Source organism: Mustela nigripes, chromosome 3 (assembly GCF_022355385.1).
Source record: "Mustela nigripes isolate SB6536 chromosome 3, MUSNIG.SB6536, whole genome shotgun sequence".
Lineage (NCBI taxonomy): Eukaryota > Metazoa > Chordata > Mammalia > Carnivora > Mustelidae > Mustela > Mustela nigripes.
In genome coordinates this window covers 79,234,153-79,241,706 of record NC_081559.1, presented here as the reverse complement: position 1 = coordinate 79,241,706, position 7,554 = coordinate 79,234,153, and positions in this window count along the sequence as shown.

The window sequence follows — 7,554 nt, the reverse complement described above, 5'->3', positions numbered from 1 at the left end:
TCCTTTCATTTCAGAGCAATGTGCTCTCTTTAAAATGCCAATGTTTACTTCATTATATTAATGTTCAAGCCAGGGAATGCCTCCAAATATGCACATACCATCATCCCATTTTCTTAATCAACATTGATTGCAAAATTCTTGCTAATTGACTCAATTGTGTTATGCCTGTCTTGACTCATCCAAATCAAATAGGGTTCATTAAAATTCAAGTTTCCTGTAATAACATCAGATTATACATTAATATGATCCATTTGTTTAGAGACAAACTGCATTGAATTGCAATATTTTGTACATCCACATATGAAAATTTGGTCAATGGGCATTGACTCTTTTAGTGTAGAACAAGAGATTAGAAACGGCTTTTTGCTTTATTCAGAGTTCTAGTTATTTGAGGGATAATGTGAAATGGGAAAATGCATGTGATCAACAATGAAGAGTTAAAATGACATATTTAATTATCTTAGTAGTTATAAAGAAAAGAAAAGTCATTTTTATCAAAAATTTATTTTTATTTTGATTAATGTGATTGATTTTTATTTTGAAATTATGCAGTAAATGGTAGATTACTGACTTTTCAAGTTGCTCTATCTTTAATATTGGTTATCAAAAATACATTAGTATTTCTAATCATCCACATTCTAAATATGCTTTTAAAAAGATTTTGTTTGGGGACCGCCGGGTGGCTCACATAGTTAAGCATCTGCCTTCAGCTTGGGTCATGATCTCAGGATCCTGGGATCATCTGCCTTCAGTTTAGGCTATAATCTCAGTGTCTAGTTTCTAGCCCTGGGTTGGGCTCCCTGCTCTGTGGGAGTCTGCTTCTCCCTCTGCCCCTCTGCCCTGCTCATGTTCTTTCTTTCTCAAATAAGTAAATAAAATCTGAAAAATAAAAAGATTTGGTTAATTTTTGAAATTATGATGTAGTAAAATGGACTTCTTTTTTCTTTTGTTATCTAATTCTATGAATTTTAATACATAATTTCATGCAATCAGCAACCTTATTCTTTTTTCCCCTAACCCAGTGCTTCTCACTTTATTTTAATTAATTAATTAATTAATTGATTGATTGATTTATTGACATCTGATGTATTATTTGTTTCAGAGGTGCAGGTCTGTGAATCATCAGTCTTACACAATTCACCATAGCACATAGAAATTCATTTAACAATTATTTTAGAGCACTTTACAAACTATTTTTAGCTTTCCTTTATCTGAGAATATTTTGCCATTATCCTGAAGAATATTTTTACTCAATAGAGAATTCGGCTTGACAGCTCTTTTCTTTCCCAACTAAAAAAATAAATTAATTAAAATAAAATAAATTTCTGTGCCTCTTTCTTCTGGCCCCCATGGTTTGAGATGAGAAATCTTCAGTCATCAAGTTATTGATCCTCTAAAGATAATGAGCCAGTTTTCTCTGGCTGTTTTCTAGAATTTCATTTGTTTTTAGTTTTCAATAGTATTGATCATTATATTTCTGGACACACATTTCTTTGTGTTTATTCTGTTTGGGATTCATTCAGCTTTGTGAGGATTTACTTCAATCTGTAGGTTTACATCTTTCATCAAATATAGGATTTTCAATCCATCATTTCTTCAAATACATTTTTAGAATCATATCCTTTTTTAAAAAAGATTTTATTATGTATGTGACACAGAGAGAGATAGGGAGAGAGAAGGTATAAGCAGGGGGAGTGGCAGGCAGAGGGAAGGAGAATCAGGCTCCTTGCTGAGCAAGGAGCACATTGATGTGATGATGCAGGGCTCAATCCCAAGACCCTGGGACCATGACCTGAGCCAAAGGCAGACGCTTAACTGACTGAATCACCCAGGTGCCCCTAGCATCATACCCTTTATCCTTTTCTTATGGAACTCTAAATTTACAACCCTTTTTTGTTGTCCCACAGGTTTCTGAAGCTTTATTCATCATTTTCTTTCATTTTTCCCCCCTCTCTCACCCAGAATGTTCAGATGGAATAAATGCTATTGATCTATAGTGAAGTTCACCAACGTCTCTTATCTCCATGCTGGTACTGAGTTTGGTCAGTGAGTTTTTCATTTCCAAAGTTACCATTTGTTTGTACTTTGTACCATATATATTCTCTATATTTTACATTTTAACATTTGTTTCAAAAGTATTTGATTATAGATTTCATTACCATTGCTTCCAACATCTCTGTCATTTTTTGAATTAGTTTTCTAAGCTAGTTGACATTGTTATGGTTCCTTGCACATGGTGTAATTCTGGATTAATTTTGAAGAATTTTGATTTCTGAGCAATTTTTGGAATAATGTTGAGTAAATTTCGACAATCTTGGAGATTTTGAATTTAATGGCTGGAGATATTGGGTCTTGTTTAACTTCTAGGAAAAATGTGAAATTTATGTTTTATTTTATTTATCTATCTATTTATTTATTTTAAAGATTTTATTTATTTTATTTGACAGAGAGAGAGATCACAAGTAGGCAGAGAGGCAGGCAGAGACAGAGGGGGAAGCAGGCTCCCTGCTGAGCAGAGAGTCCGATGCGGGACTAGATCCCAGGACACTGAGATCATGACCTGAGCCGAAGGCAGTGGCTTAATCCACTGAGCCACCCAGGCGCCCCTGAAATTTATGTTTTAGTATGAAATTAAACTGATTATATTCAAGCTGTGAGGACTAACCTACATTCTCTACACTGTGGTTCTAAAATCCGTCCATTTTTCAAAATTTTTTGTAGTGCTATACAGTCCTGTGTCATGTACGTCACACAGGCATTATTGAAAGACTTGCGCAAATGTCTGTATTTCAGTTCCTAAAACCTTTTACATGCTAATTAGGATTAGATCCTTACATGTGGAAACCACAGGTGAGCCTATAAATAATCCACTACTTTATAGGGTTGATTTTCCAATCTTTCTAAAATCTCTCAGCATTTGTCTGTTCCTTTGTGTCCCCCTCCCCATTGCCTTATTAAAGAGAGAAAGCAACCGCTTTTGCTGTTGAACCATCCAGGACCAACAGGTGAGAAGATATAGAAATAGAGAGAGTAGATAGTTGGGCTTTGACCCCACCCTCTGATTCCATAACTCAGACAGATTAGAGAGAAAATTTCCCATTGTTAGACTGTTGGCTCCTACAAGCTACCAGCCTTGCACCTGTGGTTACTACAACTACCACCACTTCTGCAGGGTTATTTAGAGTCTAGAGTGTGAGAGAAAGATAGAAAAGAGAAAAAAAATGTTATTTCCTCTCTCTATATTTCCTCTTTATAATTCACTTTTCACTTCTCCAGCTAGAACTGAATAGCTTTTCCTGAATCGTTTTACTTCTTGTTGCCATTTCTGTCCCACAGTGTCCACTTTGAGGTTCTCAGCTAAGTTAAACTCAGGTCAGGAGACATCAAATGATACAAAAATGGTAAACTCATCACCGGTGTAGAGGCACTTTGATTTATGGTGTTGTATTTCAATAAGCCTATTGCTCTTTACGTTTCAGAGTTCTCAAATAGCTGGGCCATGCATTCTGTCAAGATTTCATAGTTGTGTTGTCCTGTGGGGAAGAAAGGGGTACACTTACTTCATCTTACCCGAAACTGGAAACTCCTCAGTAATATAGTTTTCATATGTTGCTTTTCAAATAACAAATGTATCATTTTTATAACTGGAAACCTGGGCACAAAAAGCTTTAGTTTTTTAAAAACCAGATAAATCTATATATTATAGTGTATTGCTGGGGGCTCTGATATATGCAAAATTGGCACGTGTTTTAGGTAACTTTATAGGATTTTGTATTTTTACATTAAATCTTGGCAGAAAATGCAGCATTGATTTTTTTTTTCCATATGTTACTACATTAAAACATTTTTATTGTATTTTCACTGACATTTGTGTAATATAAATAGATAGTGAGATACACTTTTATTCCAATCTTTAATATAAGGATTTTAAAGGTTTATACCTACAGAAAATAGCTTCCTAAACTACAAATGTCTCTAAATAACAAATATCTAAAAGAATGGAACCACATACATTTATATAAATAAACTCTGTTGTATTTTCAGGCCATGTCAATTTGCTCATTATCACATGAGATAAATAGTAACCAATTTCTCCTATTCCTTTTTCAAAATATTAATTTGTAATCTTACCATAAGTAATTCAATATACTTACCTTGAAATGTTGAAATTGAGCTAAAAGTATGACTTCAAAATGTAATAATAGAAACTAAATTCTATTCACTGTAGTCACAAAGCATATAACTCTAGTCTCTATCGGTGCTCAATATGAACCAAAGTATTCCATCTTGATATATACGAACTTCATCAGATGATGGTTTGCTATTTGATATCCATCAAATATTCAGTGATAAAACACGTTTGTTTTTCCGTGAATATAATTTATAACATTTTTGCAGATAGTGCAATTGTCAGTTCTTGTAGAGATTTGAAGTATTCATAAATGCCATTATGCAAGAATATAAAAATCCTAAGATAAAAAAATTAGTATTTTAAAATGACAATGAGAATTGCATCTTTTATATTTTCAGGCTGTACATAATTTTCAAAATTATTCCAAAAAGATTTCAAGTCTATCCTGAACTTAATTGGTGCTATTTTTTTTTTTTTGGTGCTATTTTTTAACTAAGAAAAAATCATAACCTAGGAACTAAAGGATCTTTCATAACTGATATTGAATGTGTGCTGCTTTATCATTTTTGGCAAGGAATGGTGTTTCATCATCTAGACAACCAGGTACTTACATTGCCACTATCATATAATTTAAATTGGCATTGTTTAGAATGATGAAAATGTGCAAAAAGTACCAATAAGAGACTGAATTTTAGTGTAACGGAAAAGAAACATCCCTGTGTTACTGGATTAATGGAAGTGGGGACAACAATTTAGGAGTGTTATGTTCATCTTTTTCTTTCTTGGTTGACTAATGTTGACAATTGAATGTTTAGGTCTCATATATCTACAGGTCGTTCCCTGTGGTCTTTTCCTCAAATATGCCATTTGACTGCATTTTTAAATTTTGTGAGTTTAAAATTATTTCAAAACTAAATATTGAATTTAGATATGTATTTTTACTTGTGCAAGAACAGTACATGATTATATTATTATTTTTAATAAGAAAATGTGATATTTTACATATTTCTTTGTTTTATGACTCTAATATCCAGACTCTAATTCCTCTACAGTCAGATCAAATGTGGGTGTATTAAGAAAGCTTATTTTCTGTAATTACAAAGTTTGGGATTAGAACTTGTAGCTTTTAAAGCTCATCTATGTCACCTTACTTTAGAAAATTGTTCTCAAGGATGAGTTTTCCTTTAAGACCCTGCTTCATTAGTCAGTGGATCATTTTCTTTCTTTCATAAATACATTATATATTCATATATATTCATAAATATATATACCTTTCATAAATATATCCCTTTTATACACACACATGCACACACACATACTTTGTTGAATTAATGCATAGTTACAGGTAAGTATTATTGAATGATGTAAATGAAAAACATGAATACTGACCTGCTGGGGCATCTGGGTGGCTCAGTTGGTTAAGCCTCTCCTTCAGCACAGGTCTTTATCTCAGGGTCCTGGGATCGAGCCCCACATCGGGCTCTCTGCTCAGCAGGGAGCCTGCTTCCTCCTCTCTCTCTGCCTGCTTCTCTGCCTGCTTGTGATTGCTGTCTGTCAAATAAATAAATAAATAAAATCTTTAAAAAAGAAAAAAAAAAAGAGAATACTGACCTGCTGCTTCCCCCCAATATCAGGCAAACACATCTCTTTATGCTTTCTGCAATTAGTTCTCCCACCAGTTTTAAATTTCATGCTTCATAATATTTTCTCACCTTTAGATATTATCTATTCATTTTCCTTTGTAACAAATAGGTTTGAGCATCTTTACACCAGCACTATATTCCTTAGTTTGGGGGAGAAGAAACCCACTCCCTTTTCTTGGATACAAAACAAAGCTGCACTTCTTCCTTGGTGAATAATTCCAGATTATAGAATGTACTTTCCTTGAGCCTTATGTTTTCAAAGATGAACAGCTATACTGATGTTTCTTGGTATTGGATTAATTTTTTCCAATCAAATCCTGGAGGTGGTACCTGCACCTAAAACATTTGTTACTTGAAACCACTCTGTTCCTAGTTTTAGTCTCAGTTTGAGTCTCAATTACCAAGACTAGGACAAGGAGTAAAGTCTATCACAGTATCCTGTATCAATAGTTTTACCACAAATTTGCAATTAATAATGAGAACTTACACGACTTTGACTTCAAATTTATTACTCAGTGTCATACTAAACACTGTCCAGTGGTAAAAGATTCCACATTGCTAGAGTTTCCCATTCATTCTTTTCCTTTCTTTAAATTTTATTTTGGTTTTAGTAAGAACACTTAGCATGAGGTCATCTCTTAAACGATTTTTAAGTGTACAAAGCAGTATTATCTGTAGGTACAATATTATACAGCAGATTTCTCATTATTAATTTTTCTTGTTTGCATGAGCTGATAACCACATAACTTCATCTTTTTTTTTAACCCTCTTCCTTCTTTATAACTATTTTTCTTTTTAGTTATTTTTGTTCCTCCAAGTCTAGTAGCTTTTTGAGAATGCTACTCAGATGATCATTTAGTTTTTACTTAGGATGGTTCCAGAATTTCCTGGTTTCTTTTTTCTTCCCCTGTATTTTGGTTGTTGTTATTGGTGGTGGTGGTTATGGGGATGTTGATGTTTTCCATGCATAAATATATTTATATGGGCTTCCCAAAAAAAAAAAAAACATGGGAAATATATTTTCTATTGCCTTTTTATGTCTGAAAATATTTTTATTCTGTTCTCTAAAATAATTGATAATCCAGTTGAGTGTTGAATTATAGTATAAAACTAATTTTTCTTAGAAATTTAAAAAGAACATTGTCTTCCAGCATTCATATTGATTTTTAAAAATCTGATGCTATTCTGATTTTCATCTCTTGTACGAGAGCAACCCACCCACCACCCACACACAAAAAAATCATTAGACTTTTTCTGCTTATGATTTGAAATTCCATGTTGTATCTTGGTGAGATATTCTATCCAGTCATAATTCTGAGAACTCAGTGGGTCTTCTAAATTTTAATGTCTCTCAGTTCTACAGAGCTTCATTTTATTATTTCTTTAATATTTTCCTTTTCTAAAAGTTTATTTTTTTTTTAATTTGAGAGAGAGAGAGAACAAAAAATAGTGACAGAAATAGTGAGAGAGAGCAAGAGAGGGGAAGAGAGGGAGAAGTAGGCTTTCTACTGAACAGGAACCCCATATGGGACTTGATCCCAGGACCCAGGGACCATGACCTGAGCTGAAGGGAAATGCTTAGCTGACTGAACCACCTAGGTGCCCCTAATATTTTCTTTTTCTTTTTTTCTTTTTTTCAGCTTTCTTTTCTAGTATCTCTAGAACTGGTCCTGTAATTTTCTTAAAATTTGTCTAAATTTTTTTGTTGTTGTTGCCATAATTTCTACGGGTTGTATTAGTAAGTGTTTCTTGAGGGTTTCCTACTTACTTTTTTAGGGT